This window comes from Bactrocera dorsalis, chromosome 4, assembly GCF_023373825.1.
Source record: "Bactrocera dorsalis isolate Fly_Bdor chromosome 4, ASM2337382v1, whole genome shotgun sequence".
NCBI classification, from domain to species: domain Eukaryota; kingdom Metazoa; phylum Arthropoda; class Insecta; order Diptera; family Tephritidae; genus Bactrocera; species Bactrocera dorsalis.
In genome coordinates, this window is record NC_064306.1 from 11,775,415 (window position 1) to 11,794,893 (window position 19,479).

At 29.0% G+C, this 19,479-nt stretch overlaps 2 protein-coding genes across 9 annotated transcripts in view; both read left to right on the forward strand.

The window, feature by feature from the left end:
* LOC105223551 (guanylate kinase) overlaps window positions 1-19,479 on the forward strand; it is a 164,702-nt gene that overhangs the window by 137,553 nt on the left and 7,670 nt on the right. The window contains exons 1-3 of one of the 8 annotated variants that reach the window (XM_049456543.1): window positions 1,905-1,961; window positions 2,060-2,251; window positions 7,962-8,009. The exons of 2 other annotated variants lie outside the window; for them this stretch is intronic. The gene's annotated coding sequence lies outside the window, so the exon portion shown is untranslated. Of the gene's footprint in view, window positions 1-1,874; window positions 1,982-2,059; window positions 2,252-7,961; window positions 8,010-19,479 lie in introns of those variants that run through there. 5 more of the 8 variants (XM_049456549.1, XM_049456547.1, XM_049456546.1 and 2 more) reach the window with 5 other exon arrangements.
* Window positions 1-19,479, forward strand: part of LOC125778231 (disheveled-associated activator of morphogenesis 1-like) — a 97,341-nt gene that overhangs the window by 2,027 nt on the left and 75,835 nt on the right. The gene's annotated exons all lie outside the window — the stretch shown is intronic.

A 19,479-nucleotide genomic window follows, 5' to 3' on the forward strand; every position in this document is an offset into this window, starting at 1 on the left:
TTGTTAGAATAAGAAGTTTTTTTTTTATTTCTGTGATCTTCATCTTGAAGACACTTAAATTGGACGGAAGATGACTCTTTATCTGATTTAGATGGGAAGACCACCTCAAGTTCGATTATCAAGTTTAGACCCATTCATATAGATAAAACTTGCTTCTCTGTCCACCTTGCATCTTTCGATTTCGAAAATCGGTGGTATTATCAGTTAGAACCAGTTAGATACGTACATCATAAAAAATCTTTCAACTGGGAGTATTTCGAAACTTGTTAGACCTCTCTTTGTCGAATATTTAACTTAACTGCGAAAATATGCTGGAATTTTTAGTTTTTCTTATTCCTTATGCGCGAGTAGAATTTTCGCAAACTACTTAAAAAAATAACCTTTAAAATAACTCAGTATAATTGAGATATCCTATGAAGGAACAAATTTTACTTTCAGATCTGATCTAGAATAAACTTTGACGACGACAAAACAAACACACAGATATTTTTAAGAGTTCCGAAACAAGTATAATAAGCTTTGTTTGAATAGCCTCAATCTCTCCTACTTAGTGTATTTCGAAAACAGCGTCGAATTAAAACATGCGCAACATCAATTCTCACTGAAAGAAATATAATGTATATGATTCTCCATAAGCGACTTCCGTCTCCACCAAAACCCGCAAGCAAAGGAAGCCAGCACTCTTACATCCGCCCCACTTGATTTGTAATTAATTTGCAATAAAGTATTTTGCACACATCGAATGATTGCGCTATGAGATAGCAAAAAGAGTTTTCAAAAGGAAAAAAACCAAACAAAAAGCGTGCAACAATCAAAACGCATAAACACCGTTAGGTGCATTCGAAGTCACTACAAAAATGTGGCGAAGCATAGACGAATGATGTTGGTAATGGCACGAACCACAGGTATGCCAATTACGTCCGCTAAAATATTTTTTGTACTCGTGTCTCTAAGGAGTACCTCAAAAGGTAGCTGGGAAGTGTGGCGGGAAATGTTTAGTATAATACACTGAGTAACAAAAATGTGCTAATTTTGCGTGTTGTTAGTAGAGGATAGGCTGAAGTTATGGTAGGTCTAAATTATAGACAAATGCTAAATTTTGTTTTTTTTTTGACAAATTTTGTTAGTGCTTCTGCATCATAAAACGATTCAAGGCTAATGCTTTCGCTTTTTTAATATTGTTCATACATGAAAGCTTCTAAAGCTCTGTCCACGAAATTCTAGTTCTAAAAACTTAATAAATTAAATTTAAAATATATTTTTAACTTTGAGCTTTCATAACAAAAACATAACCAAAACATTACAACCAATCGCGTGTAAAAAGATTGCACGAATAAACTTCCTTTCTTCCACTTTTGTAGCTATTTTACCTTCTGCTGTTTCATCCGGACGCGGAGACTTCAGTGTTACATCCGGTGATGAATCTGCTTGGTTTTTCTTACTTTCCCTACTTTTCTTTCCTTTTTTAATAGTCAATTTGTTTCTTTTCCAAGCTCTTCTTCGTCTGTTTCAGCTACAAAGGTCGATTTTGATGGAGAAGAAGACGTTACATTGGTATATTTGGTTAGCGATTTCTTTAGGTTTTCATTTTGAAGTTTAAGTGTCGCATTTTCATTTTTTAATTCATTGTTCAATGTTTCTATTTTCTTAATGCGTTCGAGCAATATACCACCTATTTGCTTACATTGTGCTCCCCCACCGCGTGGCGTCGTTTGTATGTACATACATCATGATCTTATTAAATTGTTGTTATGTTGAGTGAAAGAAACTGCCTTACAAACTGCTTTGCCGACTGTACGTGCAGATAATGTAGTGTCCCTGTCCACCTATAGCAGAGAACGTATATTTATTTAAATATACGTTCTCTGGTACAACTCTGCGTAAACAGCTGGTTTGCCGTCTGACAGAAACAGCTGATAACCACATTAGATGTGTGGAGGCGAATTTTTGTGTTGAAATTAGTTGAGTGTTTTTTAATTTGGTATTATTTTTTGTTATTGTTTCAAATTTTCAAATGTTTATGTGATAAATTATTTATGTTTTTAATATATTGTTGTAGATAATTTCGAGTAAATTAATATACCGCGTGGTGCCAACGATCTTAAGGTCTTCCGGTGAATCTGCTTTCCACAGCTTGGATATTAATAGAAATTGAGGAGCACACTTGACTGTTGATCATACGCGCGAATAGCAAAAACAGTGCCGTGAATAGCTAAAACAGTGGTCATAAGTGAAAACTATTCTCATATTTGTAATTTAAATTATTATTAATTAATAATATGCTGTATATTTATAATTTTTTAATTTCACCATGAAATCAGCCAATAATCGGCACACTTCAAACGCAAAACACTTTCCCTTACCGATGACAGGTGCTTGCTGTTGTTGGCGCGCATAAATTAGTATGCCAAACATTCTTAACCCACTAAGCCGCATTAACATTATTTTTGATTTTTTTTTTTTTTGGATTGGTATTTGAGTCAACACTTTTGAAGAGCGCCTCAGTGTAAAAGTGAATGTCGCAAATTCGCCTGCGTTTGAAATGTGAATATCGCTCAGCCACTGGCTTGCGAGTGTTGAAATTAAAATTTTTTTTTCACCTTCAAGGCGATACTAGGTGCTCAGAAATTCAGCGCACGTCGTTAGTTTTCATAAAATGTCGTCTTTTTTTGAAATTGACAAACACAAGACATATGTGCATGAACTCAGTCAATAATTGCCATTTACTTTCTAATAAATGACGCAGCAACGAATATAAATTATGAAAATTACAAAAACAAAAATAAAAATATGTAATAATAAATTGAGAAAACCAATAACAACAAGTAATTATTAGCGCTTTGATTTATTTTATGTTCATTGAAAATTTGTGACTTGTTACGAGAAATTAGCGAAAAGTGAAAATGTGAAAATTATTCTTGAAAGTGAAATTTGATTTGTTTATTTTAGTTATTTTTTATGTTGTTACTTTACATTAGCTGCATGCGTTGTTGCATACAAATGTTCATAATGTTGCATGTTGCTTTTCAAAATGTTATTAATGTTTGATTTTTGAGTTATTATTGTTTACTAGGTTTCTAAACAATTTTACTGCCGTTTTGCACGAAGATCGCATACATTTGTTGCTCAAATTTGTTTTCCAATATATTTCTGACTTACAAGTATTTTGGAAAGCAAAACAAAACATGAAAGTTTTGTTGTTATTTTAATTAACATTTTCTCTCATTTAGTGAGGAAGTAACATAATTGCTTAAGACACGCAATGGCAGCAACAACTTATTATTGCGGAATAGCCTTGCCAGCGGGGAGAAAAGAAATAAATATTAAAAAAACTTCAATCAATAAATTAAAAGAAAAAAATCAAAAATGATAATTAAAAATTTAAAATAAAAAAAAAAATAATTGAAAAATATAAAATAAAAAAAATAATAATTAAAAAATATAAAATAAAAAAAATGTAAATAAAAAGTAATAAAAGTTGAAAAAATAATGTACAATTAATTAAAAACAGTAATCACTTCTTAACAAAAGAGTTTAAACCTTTCAAAATTAACTGACATGATAAGTTCCTATTAATTTTTTATAAAAAGCTAAAATCTTCAAATCTGAATGAAAGAAAATTACAATTAAAAAAAATTAAAAATAAAATGTATAATTAAAAAAAATGTATTAAAGAAAAATTAAGAAAAAAAATTAAGAATAATTAAAAAAAAATCATAATAATTAAAAAAAAAATTAAAAAAAAATATACAAAAAAAAAATTAAAAAACAAATAAAAGCATTTACTGTTTTAATATTTTCACACCAAATTTTTGAAATTTTTCATACATGTAATTTGTATAATTTTTACTAATTAAAAAAGAAAATTAATGTCCAATGCCTTGAAATATTATAAAAAAAATTAAAATAAAATAAATTGATTAATATTTTAATTGTAAATTTAATGTTTTTTATTTATATAATTTTTTTAATTCTTTGTTTTTTATATATTTTTTTTTTAGTTTAATATTATTAATAATATTTTCATTAATTAATTAATAATATTTATCAAGTATAAATAAAAAATATAATTTTTTCTTAATTTTTTTAATATTTTTATTTTATATTCTTTTTTTAATTTTAATATTTTTTATTTATAAAATTCAAAAATTATCATTTTTTCACGAGATAATTTAAATTCCTGTAAATTTTCTTTAAAAATTAGAATTTTGAAATGAATTTAAAAAATTTTAATGTAAAAAGTTAAAAATAAAATATATAGAAATATGTAAAAAAAAATTAACAACAATTAATAAGAAAATAAAAAAAAAATAAAATTTAATGCCTATTGATTACGTGCTTTATTTTTGTCACACACTGTATAAGAAAATTTACTATTTTCGCCATATTTTTTAGGCCTGTATATAAAATAATCAATGTTTTAAAATGTTAAAAAAATGAAGAAAAAAATAAATTAATATTTTTTATTTATAATTTATAAATAAATATTATATTTTGTTTTATTTTTCTTTTAATATTTTTTACAATTTTTTTTTATTCTAAAAAACTATATTTTTCTTAAATATAAAAAATATTAATAAATGTGAAATTTTTTTTTAATTGTAAATTTAATATTTTTATTTTAACATTTTTTATTTATAATTTACAATTAAAAAATAATTATTTCTTTTAATTTTCTTTTATATATTTTTTTTGTATAATTTCTTCTTAAATATAATAAATATTAAAACATAAAAAAAATTAAGAAAAGAAAATATGTTTTTAATATTTTTTATTTAATTTTTTTTTTATTCTAAAAAACTATATTTTTCTTAAATATAAAAAATATTAATAAATGTGAAATTTTTTTTTAATTGTAAATTTAATATTTTTATTTTAATATTTTTTATTTATAACTTACTATTAAAAAACAAATATTTCTTTTATATTTTTTTTGCAAAATTTCTTCTTAAATATAATAAATATTAAAACATAAAAAAAATTAAGAAAAGAAAATATGTTTTTAATATTTTTTATTTAATTTTTTTTTTATTCTAAAAAACTATATTTTTCTTAAATATAAAAAATATTAATAAATGTTAAAAAAAAATTTTATTGTAAATTTAATATTTTTATTTTAACATTTTTTATTTATAATTTACAATTAAAAAATAAATATTTCTTTTAATTTTCTTTTATATATTTTTTTTGTATAATTTCTTCTTAAATATAATAAATATTAAAACATAAAAAAATAAGAAAAAATATATTTTTTAGGTATAAAAAAAACATAATTTTTTCTTAAGAACTTTTAAAGTTCTTAAAATTGACTGCCTGCATAAGAACCTTTAAATTTTATATACGCAAAAGTAGGACTAGAGTAGTAGTGGGCTTTCGAATTCGCTGATCTCATAAAACTTTGGATAATACGTCAAGGAAGTATAGAGATGACTTCACATTTGCCATGCTATGAATGTGCCTTCCAAATAGAAATAATAATAATAATATATTATAAAAGTATATAAGTTTTTATGTCCATCAGGGTTAATTTCTTAGGATTTCTTTCTGTTATGTAAATTTTCTGATTTGCAAGTAAGTTATATAAACCATTAATGCGCCCGCTTCTGCTTCCTCGAACTTTCCACAAACAAACTTTCCATTAACTTCTTACCTAACACGTCGTCTACTGACTAAACACTTTGCAAATTGGCCCAATTTCGAACGAGGAAACCAACGCCATCGCATCCAGTTCGCACAAGTTGGCCCAGTGCTCGAGTTATGCCACCCTGACACACTACCAAACCCACGCAACAACATCAACATCTAAACCCTCACACGCATACGAAAAACTGTCACTGCAACGCGCGAAAGATTTCGGCAAAAGTGCCAAGTAAAAGCAAAATTAGTTATGCTAATGCAGGCAACAACAAGTGATTTTGCTGCTATGTAAATATGTCACATGCACACTTGGCATATATGAGGCACCTGCACATATAAACACTTTTTAGTGAAAATTTATGTGGAAAGCAAGTCAAGTCATTATTCGTTTTTTTGTATTTTTGTTTTAATTTTTTTGTTTTTAGTTTATAGCGTTCACAAATTGCTTCCTCTTCCTGCTTTTCAGCGCGACATATGGACCAGCGGTTTGGGAGCCGGTTCTACCGCTGCGCTGCGCTATTAATATGGCATTGTGGTGTTAATCATCACATATGATACACATACATGCACAAAAAAACATGTGTGTGCATAACAGTGCCAACAAAAACAAGTGCCATTGTGCCAGTTGCCGCTCCAATGCCCAAACACACACTTATACACATTCACTTACATTTCACCAGCTTTTCTTAGCAGCATTTTTTGCTGCTTTATTTTTCAGTGTCAGCAGACATTTTATTACCCACGTTGATTTCCCGCTCAGGCAGGTTATCATCTTTGCTTGGGTTGGCGTGTGCCGCCGCATGCGATTGCATAATTATTCAAATGCCAGCTTAACAACGGCAGCGCTTTTCTCAAACGCTTTCAAACTAGTTGGTTTTGTTGTTGCTGGTATAATTAGAATTAGAAAATTCTTTTGTTAATCCGCCACCTATTGCTTATGTTGCAGCAACAAAAGTGGCATTATTACGGCATTTCTTCCTGCTGTAAAGCGATCTGTGTCGTGAAGTGCAAAGCGAGTTCGTCGCTTAAGTCTTTTCTTGTTCCTACTAATATACAGCATAGCTGAGGCTATTTCATGCTTCATAATGAGTTAATTAAATTGCAATAAAACATTTAAATGAGCGGCACGCAAAGAATAGCGCTTTAATCATGTTGTTGTTATTGGTTCTTTTTTTTATCAAGTGCTTTGAAAGAACAGGAAATAATCTCAATTCAACAGTAAATTGCTGTTGATAATTTGGGGCAATGGAGCTATACAAAAATAATACGAAAAGAGTACCTAGTAATATACTTTAATTTAGGCAACGTGCTTTTTTCAAAAGTTAGCAGTGCCACGCCCATTAACTAATTTTTGAACAAAGCAAATAGATAATATTTCATAATCGACACTCAGGGTTCAGTCACACGCTTTATTGATTAGATATTTATCCAACCTTTAGAAATTTTATAAAGTACAGCTATGTGGGCGGATTTTTGGAAAAAGATTCTAATATAATATATTAAAATAAAGATATCTAGTATAAAATAAAAGCTTTGAATATGAGTAAACTGGGTAAAAGCTGTGATATTTGAAGCAGGCTTCAAACTTATGAGGCTTAAAGTTATATAGTTATTTGAAAATAAACGAATTATGAGTCATTATGAATTTCAGTATTTATAAAAAAGTTCAAATTCAGTAAATTTTAAGTTAGGTTTCACAAGTTCAAATGTCAAAAATTTAGTTATGGAATGTAAGTTTGCGTTTCACAAGTTCAGTTGTGTAAAAAAGAGATGACGATGTTGTGTTTCACAAGTTCAGTTGTCGAAAACTTAATTATAAAATCACTTGTTTCACAAGTTCAGTTGTGCAAAAAAGAGATGGCGACGTTGTGTTTCACAAGTTCAAATGTCGAAAATTTAGTTATAGAATGTAAGTAGTATTTTACAAGTTTGGTTATGAAAATCTGACGAGTGTAAGGATAGGTAATGGATGTTGTGTTTCACAAGTTCAGTAATCATAATTCTCATGATAGCAAGAAAATCACTATATAGCAAGAACAATTATGTTACTTTTAATCATTCTTTTTAGCACAAAGCGGCAGCCCTATGTGCAAAATTTTGTGTCGCTAAATTCTTAAGATTGAAGATTCAGTAGCACATCTGTGGCTTATTAATTCTCTAAAACTAAAATTCAATTTATTGAACTCTTAAAAGTAGGAAAGAGTATGGGACAATTGAGATTTCTTCAAAAATGAAAATTAAAAAGAAAATTCTTATATTTTTTATATAATATTTGAAATATAAAATATTGACTTATCCGTATAATTTTGATTTTTTCTTTGCAGGTATGTGAATGTCTCTTTTTATAAAATCAAACGGCAAAATCTTATTTCGTAAGTAAATTTATAAGACAAATGGTGAGATAGAATACATAGTATGCAGAAAAATTCGAAAATATTTAATATGGTATTTATATTTACCATTCCATCGAATTAAAGCTTGAAAACACTTGGAAATTTCAGAAAATTCAACGTTGAAGGAAAATAAAATTCAAAAAGTTCTTCAGTTTGTTATCCATAGGGCAATCTATCATTTATTACACCAATTTAATATACCATAACAGCTTTTAAACTAATTTATTTGAATTTAAATTTTTTTAATTGAAATTAAAATAATTTTTTAACGTTGGCAACCCTTCCAAAAAATATTTCCATGAGTTTTTTTTTTCTTAAACTTCTTCAGTTTCCTATATGAACTTCAATATTTATGTTTTTCAACTAACTTATTTTACTTAAAATTTGAAAGCAGGTGGTAATCCTGCTCCAAAAATGTTTACATCTTCTGTTTGATATAAAAGCATATTATATAATAAAATAACTTGATCAGATGTTTCTTATTTCCATTTTTTTCTTTATTAAAATTTTAAACTGGTGGTAACTCTACCAGAAAATATAATATGTTACAACAATTTTAAATTGGGTAATCTTTCTACATCTTATCAAATTTGATTTTCACATTTATTTTACTTTTTTTAGTATTTTTCTCTGTTAAAAATATAAAAGTCTTGGTAACTCTGCTCCAAAATATGTTTACATCATCAGTTTCATATGATGTATTCTTTCTACATTTTACTAATTTTGTCGCTAAAAATTTGCTTTACATTTTCAGTTTAATAAATATTATGCAACATTTTTATGCTTTTTTTTCTATACTTCCAATTTCAACTAGGTGGCAACGAAAAATTTCGAAATTTTACTCATTTTGTCGCTAAAAATTTGCTTTACATTTTCAGTTTAATAAATACTATGCAACATTTCCATGCTTTTTTCATACACTTAGAATTTAAACTATGTGGCAACATCCTCCAAAATTAATTTTGACTTAATACTGCTTATTTTTTTTTTGAGCCTGGTATTTTAATATTTAATTTGTTAAATTATTTTCATAGCACAAATATCGTAAAGTTGGCAACTCTACACAAAATCTTTGTGCTGTTTTTAATATCAGCATAGTTTGTTTTTGTAAATATCTTGGACTAAAAATATTCTAAAAGCAGCTAAAAAACAATTTTTCTATGTGCAGCCCATACAAATATTATATTATCATATCGCTCCTTTGCTGCAAGACGGCATAAGTCAAAAAAATCGATTCGCCAGAAAACGCGTTTAAAGTTTTCAACTTACTACAACCTTACACAGTGACTCCAACCTTACACCTCTTCTCAAGCGGAGCATATAAGAGGTATTCATATGAATTTTTCACTCAACATGAAGTATGATATAACGAACAATTCTGCATCATTAACTCCAAAATCACGTTTTTTAAATTATGCCGGTCTTGCAGCAAATGAGCGATATGTTTTAATATTTTATCAATTTTTCCTCTAAAAATTTGCATCATTGAAACATTTTTTCTTTTCATAACCATTAAAATATTTAATTAAATGTATATATACTGTAGGTGTCAACTCTCCCCAAAAATTTCTTGACATCTTTAGTTTAATTTCCATAATGCAATATTTTTGCACCTGTTTTTGCTACATTTCGTTTTTTAATTAGATGGCAACCCTATTTAAAAATAAACTTTGACTTACAGTTTAATTTTTTTATTTTGAGACTTGTTCGGTAATTTTTAATTTGTTACATTATTTTACTTAATTCAGAAAAGTTGGCAACCCTACTTAAAAACTAATTTTTACTTAAGCCTGTCTAAAGTTTCACATTTTAAGACTTCTATAGTACTATTTGATTGTTTACATGTTTTTAATTTAATAACAAAAGGTGGCAACACTACTTAAAAAATAATTTTGTTAAAACTGTTTAAACCTTCATATTTTAAAACTGCTAATAAATATTTAATTTTTTACTTTTTTTAATTTAATAACAAAAGGTGGCAACTCTACTTAAAAAATAATTTCGTTAAGCCTCTTTAAACCTTCATATTTTAAGACCTCTATAGTAATATTTAATTTTTTACACTTTTTTAATTGCATAACAAAAGGTGGCAGCCCTACGTAAAAATAATTTTGTTAAAACTGTTTAAAATTTCACATTATAAAACTTCCATGGTAATATTTTATTTATTGCATTCTTTTAATTGCACAAAAAAATTTAAAAAGTGGCAAGGTTGCAATAAATTTTAAAATTTTGCTCTGTTTTTAACATCAGCATAGTTTTTACTTTCAACATTTTAGACTCAAAATATTCTTGAAATAAATTATTTGTACTCCCGAAGTTCAATAATTTAGTTGATATCAAAACGGAGTAATTTATAGCAAATCAAGTAGCATACCTTGTGTTATAGATCCTAAATAAAATAATTCATTCGAAATTACCTAATATATGCTAAATTAAATAATTTATATCAAGCTGTGAATCTAGCCTTATTATACTAAAGTCAATTGTTGGTCAACTCGAGAGCGTCACAAAGTTAAATGACTGCCAAATGAATTATTAAATGCGCATGCATATAATTTTCACCGTAATTTCGCACGAAATTTAACAAAAGTTAATTAAAAGCTACTATCAAACTAATATCTATACTTAGTTACGTTTTTTTTCCTATAAAAATGCGCAAAATTACATTCACCAATAAAAAATAAGTGTGTGAATTTAATAAACGGTTTGCATTTTAAGAAGAAATTAAAAGAAATATATGCCATTACTTGCCAAAAATAAGTGCCAAGCGCAACAGTAAAGTGTTTACCATATAATTTATACAAACATACATATATACGCACATACATACCATATATACCATGTAATTAATGACAGCTAACGCGTTTGTGTCTCTCAGTTTTCTGTTCTCTGCCTTGCCATGACACACACACACAATTAAATATATATACAGACACTTATATACATTCTTACCTACAAAGTTGCCAGTCAAGCGACTATTTTGTTGCCATTTATAGCACAATATATGCTAACGGTATCTGGCATAAGAATGCCGGCATAGTCACATATATACTTACACATATTTCCCACATTTCCGCAATGCACAACAACAATAGCAAAAACAATGACAAGCCAAATACACACGCTGACCAATAATAATAAAATTCTTACAAAGCATAACGCGGATGGCAGCGTGTGACCGCCAGCAACTGAATGCGCTTTAACCCATATTTTTGCGCTCCAATGGCAGGGAGGCGCAGTGTGATTTAGTGGCACGTACTAGTTGGTGGGCAAGTAGGCCTATGGCTGAGCGTAAGGTGAAAAAATAAATAAAATATTATTTTTATTGTTTTTTTTTTGTAGCAGAGGAAGTGCAAAGCAATGAAAACCAAAAAAAAAAAGAATATAAACAAATAGAAATTTTTCACTGTGTACTTTACTAAGTTTTTTGCTTCACTTAAACTTTTTGTATTTTTTGGGGTATAATTGTGTATTGACCTCTAAAAAATTTGTAGATATTAGTTTTGAAGCCTTGGCAATGAAAAATATTTCTTGTTGCTATTGTTGTTGTAAAAAATACCAAATATTCTAATTCTAACTTATTTTTATTAAAGACTTATTGACAGATTTTTAATCTTTATTCTCACTGATTACTTGACCATATAGATACTGACCCTTCCTCTTCTTTGCACTCATAACCGGTGCTATCAGTAACGTTATATGAGTTCAGTACAAAAAACGAGAAGGAAATATAAGGTTTCTCTGAAAAAATCTTGCTGAGACAGTTTATTAGCTCTGCGAACTGTTTTATAAAGTAAAACTAGCTCCACTGCGCCAGATTATTTTTTTTTTGTTATAGCAGTAGTAGGTCGAAAGTAGCATCGAAAGCCGGACTTCGGAACTTTAAACCGCTAAACCTCACCTACTCCCAACTCATATATCTCTCACGGAAACAGCGGATTAAGTAATCATATATCTTACGGACTGGCTGACGCCTAATGTACTGTGTATGGCTTAGTTTTGCCATAATTAGAGCTGACGCTTTGCTGACAGCTTTCAATTTACCAGAGGACTGACACATGAGAGATGTCAAATTTTCAATCGATCTGCAGTTTTTAACTTTTCATTTACATTTGAAAAGCGAGGGCATTGAACAATATATGCTCAAAGTCTTCTATGCACTCAGTACATGTCGGACTGTAAGATAGCGATGAAATCGGAAGAGATAGCATCTACAGCATCCATATCCACTCAGTATTTGGGTTAAGAAAGAGTCTAGGTCCCCATATTGTCCATCTATCCACGAATGGATGTCCGGGATTACCCTGTGGGTCCTCCGTCCTTTGCTTGAGCTTTTCCACCGTAGTTTAATGAGAACAATGGAAAATTCTTCAGATTTTTGGAGAAAGCGTTCTGGTAACTTACTATTATCGTGAGAGTTCTTTTTATAAAAAATGCTGTATAGGCCAATTTTCTTATAAATGGATGGTCTCACAATAGGCTTCACACCATAGTAGCCTCAGTATATTACTATGGTATGCATTTCCTGCCTAACCCAACTTACTATATTGTTTAATTGCATCTTTTAGTACGATGAATTAACGAAGTTCAGAGGTCGTCACGTGAAGATTATATCGTGAATTCAGCTCGAAGTTGGCAAAGAGAAGCAACTTTCTAAAAGAAAAAACTTTTTTAAGTTGAGATCTGGCATTATTTTCAATTTGTCAAGATCAAGTGATAATTATGGTTTAATTTGACTATAGTTTCAGCAGTTTTTTACTGTAAGTTTTCTACAAATTTTATCCATAATGCAATCTTTCTTCATTATAGAATTTTCTAACACAAAATTTTCAAATTTATATCTCTTTAGTTTTTTCTCAATTTTTTTTTTTTTTTGATATTTTCAGCTGCAAGTCATCTTAATCTGTTTAGTTGCATTTTGGCAACTTTTCAAGTGACAACTTTCCTTAAATATAAATAAATATGTTAAATTATTAGCTTTATGTGAAATTCATCAGTTGTATGCCTATATTGTAGTATTTCAAAAATTTCGATTTTATTAAGTCAATTGAAAAGGTGGCAGCTCTTTTCAAAAAACGTTTTATATACTTGTCAGAGTATCAAAACTCAGCTGTTTGTTGATTTTTACTTTTGAACTGTAAATTTTTTACCGAAAAATTTCAAAAAGGTGGCAACCTCAAAAAATTTATTTTGTTTTAAAAGATCCAGGCATTACACCGAACAATAAAAGAAAAGTAAGGTAGCTTTTACTTTTAAACTTTAAATTTTTTACCGAAAATTTTCAAAAAGGTGGCAACCTCTCAAAATTTATTTTTTGTTAAAACATCCAGGTATTACATTGAAGAATAAAAGAAAAGCGTGGTAGTTTTCACTATTAAACTTAAAATTTTTTTACCGAAAATTTTCAAAAAGGTGGCAAGCTCTCAAAATTTATTTTGTTTTAAAAGATCCAGGCATTACATCGAACAATAAAAGAAAAGTATAGTAGTTTTCACTTTTAAACTTAAAATTTTTTAATGAAAAATTTCAAAAAGGTGGCAACTTCACAAAATTTAATTTGTTTTAAAAGATCCAGGAATTAAAATGGACAATAAAAAAAAAATTATGAACACGCTTTAGCCATTATTATGTCGACGTTTACTCAACATGCTGCGAGCGTGACGAGATTTCGTTGCGGAATCAAATTTTGCTGCGCTACACCATTTTGTTACTCTCGGTCGATTTGAAATGGTAAGCACCCTGTATCTCCTTGATGTCTCCTTACTGCCTTTTCTTTCCTGTTACTTGCCACAGTGCCACAGTAACGAATCACCAAAAGAAAAACATAAAAATAAAAACAAAAACAAAAAAGCTTAACTCTGCACAAAAGTTATATAATTTCCACATAACCATGGCCAACATTAACATACATTTTCGCAGCACCGGTCAAACGAGTGTCAAGCGAAGCACCCAAGAACATAGTAAGCGCCGACCTGTTCCGCCGCGCAGTAAAACGTTCGATCTGACACACAACGCTCGTTGCGCCACGGCGCGTGGAACCGGTAAGAAAACTAGCGCTATGGAAGTGGCGAAACAACTAGAAATGCACGCGCCAGCGCACACATTGTCGTGACCAATACATACACGCATACGAAGATAAGGCTTGCTTGCATTCTGACCAAGTTTTGCGAGAGTTCGATTGCTGCTGCTTCTTCTTTCGTGGCCACTTTTGTTATTGATTATTTTTAGCTTGAATGGGGTTATATAAGTGACGCACACACCAAACGCACTTCCAAGAAGCCTGTTTAGACATGTTATTGTTGAGATCTGTTGCATCAGTTGAAAAATAAAAACAAAATAAAAATTTTTTAATTTTTTGCAAAAACTTTTTTTCAAAAATTTTCTAAAAATTTCTTTTGTTAATTTTTTTTTTATTTTTTTTTGATTTTGAGAAAAAAAAATATTATTATTTTTAGAAAATTAAAACAAAATTATTTTCTTTTTTTTTAAATTAAACAAACAATTTTTTTTTTTAATTAAACAAAAAATTATTTTTAGAGAATTTTTGAAAAATATATTTTTTTTTAATTTAATGAATTTTTTTTTAATTCTATACAAATCCTTTTTTTAATGAATTGTAAAAATATCTAGAAGTAAATTTTTTAAATAAAATATTCCAGATAGTAAAAAAAAATTTTAGCAAATTTATTTAAAAAAAAAAACCAAACAGTTTTTTTTAGAAAATTAGAAAAAATTTATTTAAAAAATTTAACAAAAAATTATTTTTAGCGAATTTTTGAAAAATATTTTTTTTATTAATTTAATGTTTTTTTTTTTAATTCTATAAAAATACTTTTTTTTAATGAAATGTTAAAATCTCTAGAAGCAAATTTTTAAAATAAATTGTTAAATATTCCAGATAGTAAAAACTAAAATATTTTACAAAATTTATTAAAAAAAAAACAAACAATTTTTTTTAGAAAATTAGTATTAATTTATTTTAAGAGGATTGAAAAAAAATTGTTATTTTTCAATTAAAAATTATTTTTTTTTTTCATTAATTTAACCAAAAAAAAATATTTGTAGAGGATTTTTAAAAATATATTTTTTTTTAAATGTTCTATTTTAACAAAAAAAATGTTGCCTAAAAATTGCAACTTTTTAAAATTTGAGTTATTTAAAAAATGTATTAAATTTCTTCTAATTGAGAAATTGAAAAAAATTTGAAAACTTCCAACATTGCTTTGTAAAAAATGTGAACATTTAAAAGGAATATATATTAAGAATATTTCAAAAAAATTTTCCAACTTCTCAATTTGAGTGAGTAATTGAAGAATTTTTTTTTAAACGTCCAACAATTTTCACAAAATTTTTTCCAATTTCTACATTTGAGAAATTGAAAATTTTTTTTTTAAATTAATTTTTTTTTTTTGATTTTTTTTTAAAAATTTTTTTTTTTTTTTAGTTTCTAAAATATATGTATATCTACAATAAGAAATTCTAAAAAAAATCATATCTTCCATAATAGTGCCGCAACTTTTACCAAACATCAGCCAAGCCGCTTAACTGTTTTCAAGCTGCTGCGCCTTGCATACATTTGCATTTCTTATCAAGTTTTATTGCCGTCATTTAATATTTTGACCATTGCGCGGCTGTTCAATCATGTACCGTAATTGCAAAACGAATGTGCGTGTGTTCAAAAACTGTTTCGCTCTTTGCAAAGGCCTGTGTTGTAGTTGCGTTCGCTGGCTTGCCGGCACTCATGCAGATTTATGGCGCTGCATTTTGAGTTAACGGTTTGCCGCTACGTCTCTTTTGCAACAAAGTGTCTATTTAATGTCAGTGTTTAATGTTAATTTTTATGCGCAAAATTTGTGGCAAAGAATGATGATTGAGTGTTCTAACCTCATGGTGCTTCATAGTGTGAAAGTTTCTTGCTTAAGTGCTTTGATTAGTCGGAACCGCCGATATCGGACCACTATATAAGATAGCTGTCATACAAACAAACTGAACTAAGTGGGTAATAATGAGCAAAAGGTTTCCATACAAGGACCTCATTTACCTTGTATGGAAACCTTTTGCACATTATTAGTCCATAGAAGGTTTCCATACAAGGTAAATGAAGTCTTTGTATGGAAATCTTCTATGAAAGCCTTTTGCATTTCTGAAGGCTATTAAAACTTCGCTGCAACTCAAGTAAAGGCTTTGTTTTGTTTTTTTCTTCCAACTCATACTTAAAATTTTTTATAAAAAGATGACAACTCTTCATCTGCTGTCTGGAAACTCTCAGTTTGAATACATGTTAAAGACTTCTTTCGGCTTAATATGTTGAAACACTTGGTAACTTCGTTCAGCTAATGGCTTTTCCCAGTTAATGACTAAAACAAGCGCAAAACCATTAACTTCTTTTTTAAATCAAACTAGTTTCTTGACATGTCAATCAAGCGCACAAAAAAATGCATTAAAATAGTTTTGGAGATACCATGAAAGAAAGAAATATGTTACAACCATATTAGCCTTGAGCAAAATACCAATGAAATCATTTATAAACATAAATCAACAGAAATTTATGTAATGCAGCGTTGAAATGATGGCTAAGTGATATATTGCGCAGAAAATATATATCTGAATATATATTTGTATGTATAAATATATTGCTGTATATATAAATATATTTCTGTATAGATAATATATCAAGATACTCGTATATAAGCTTAAGGCCAGAGAGGCGTTGAAATGTTTGAGTTTTTAAAACATTTTACAAATGGAAAATTATTTATACATATTATGCAATATATATTTACAACAAATGCAATAACGTCACACATTCGTTGACTTATTGTTTTCATCCCATTTTCGTTTGCACGCTTAGCGTTTATTAGTTGCTATTGTTCAAGTTTTCACCGATTGAATATTCAATCACTCGGCACTACGATGTTGTTGGAGAAGCGGCAGCTTTTTGATTGAGGCGCGGGTATACTATGATTAATTTATACGTATGTAAAATGTAACATGATTTTAAAATGCCGCCAGTTAAACGTAATGGAAATTTTATTACTTTGGATAAAATAATATGTATTTTTTATATTTTTATTTAATTTTCGCTGAAAACCAAATTAAATGCATTTTCATGATTTATGACAGTTAAGGGAATTTTTATAAAAAGTAATACATTAATTAAGCAACAAAAAATAGTAATTTAGAAGAAAAAGCGGCAGGTTAGTAGTTAAAAAAATAAACGCTCGAAAATTTTATTTTTGAAGTCATCAGCAATTTTATGCAGAAATCCTCATGCTTAATTTAAAGCTCAAAAAGTATGAGTATCATTATTTTATTTAAAACAATTTATTTAATTTAAAACAATTTACTTAATTTAAAGCTAAAAATATCAGTGTCACTAGTTAACTGTAGATATACAATATGTACTTATGTACATACATATCTCGCCCGAAAAATCTTCTAAATCACTAACTAAAATACTTCTTAATACTTAGCCAGTCAAAAAAGGGATACAAAATTTTCTTTGCCTACATTTAAGCGCACAACCACAAATTTAGTACAGACATACACCCGAAGTGCCGTTGATAAAGCTAAAACTGCCATTCCATACTAGGATTTTTCAGTCATTTTGAATAACAACGAGCTACTGAGCTGTGCACTTCTTAAAATTATTGAGTACTGAAATGAAAAGGCCGAATATGCCAAAATTTGGTACGTTACTAAAAAGACTAAAGATATAGAGCATATAAAAAGGCTATAGTAGAAAATTAGGCCATGTACTTCCTGAGTTACTTCTGCTCATCATACATTCATGAAAATTCTTCTTAAGAAATAAAAGAAAAAAATGTTGCCTACATTTAGGCTATTTAGACAAGTATTGGATTAATAAAAAGTTGCCAAATTTAGAATTTTAAGTTCAGAAATTTAAAGTGCTACTAATATAGAACACAGAAAGTATCTGTAGAAGAAAATTACATTACTAGAACACAAGTTGAGTTGGTACTCTCTTTAATATATATTTGTTAAAAAATATATAAATTTATTGTTGCCTATATTTAGGATTAGCAAATGATGATTGCACTACTAAGATCTATTGTATATTTAGGCTGAAAATACGGAGAATAAAATCAAAAGAAGTCCATGTTTTGATTCAAAAGAACGGAAAATAAACTAGTTTGTTATTAAATGTTTTAGCAGAATTTTGCAAGCAATTCGCACTTGCTCGTTGCTGAATGAATATATTTAGATAATAAATATACCGTAAATCTATAAATGCCCTGAGGTCGTATATAGAGAAAGATGGGATCAGAACAAGCTCATATTTACTGTATTCTTCTACTGATTTCACAACTTCTTTTTTATTTTTTTTTTATCTCTAGGGCTTCATCAGCCGTCGGAAATATATAAATTATACGACATTTTTGATAGACAACCATACAGACTCTTCTTCCCACAGATGAACTATGTTAAATAAATCATTTGCATGTTCTAGAACTGTGCTGTAAGATCGGAAGGAATGCTCAGTCACACGACCTCTTTCAGAATTTGATACAAATGGTGTTCATTACTTAATTTTCTTCACTGCGGGTCTCAGCGAACTAAAGAGCTCCATTGTTAGGCATATTTTTTGGCTACCGCAGAGGGTTGAGTTTCAGCATTATATGTGATATGTCTCAGCCCATCCCGTTTTCTTCTGCCATCAAGCACCAATCACTGTAATCTAACTTAACTTCACATATTTTTCTCGGAATCAGTCAATAAATTATTTGTTATAAGTAAAATGCAAGGTATGAGCTTTAGTCATAGAATTCTGGTTCATATCAATCATTTGCTAATGGCTTTTTACAATTAATTCTCAATAACGCCACCGCAAGTTAGCTAATGATTAGCCGCTAAACACAAAGCGAGTGTTAACTAAATTAGAGGAGGAAAATTCCGCACTGCAATTAATTGTAAACTTACGCAATTATTATGAACTCAACGAACTGAGCGTCTCAGCATTTGACACAGAACGCTTTGACTCTACACAAACTCACGCGCAAGCCACTGACACCAACTACTAGAAGTCGAACTCAGCTAACGGCAGATCTGCAGCGCGACTCTGTAAAGCGCGTAAAAAAAAATTTAATCAGCGGTTGAAGAGCGCACGTTGTATGCTCATAAGCCGCTTAGCTTCTTTCATAGTTCAACAACACCGCAGGCTGCTTCTTCACTTCTTCTGTTTTCCCGCTTAAGCGCCGCCAGCACGCCGAGTTAGTTCCTCATTCTTATTTGCCACATTCATGCAGCGGAAGCGGGCGTCTTCGGCAAGCACAGTTAGAATCTCAAAGCTTCTTAAAAGCCGCCGCCGCCGCTGCCACTGCTGTCCTCGCCGTAATCGCTCGTAGTGCTGACTGTATACGTTAATCTTAATTGGCGGTTGCGTAAATTTAACAGTTCTAATCCTGCGCTAACTGACAGACTGCGC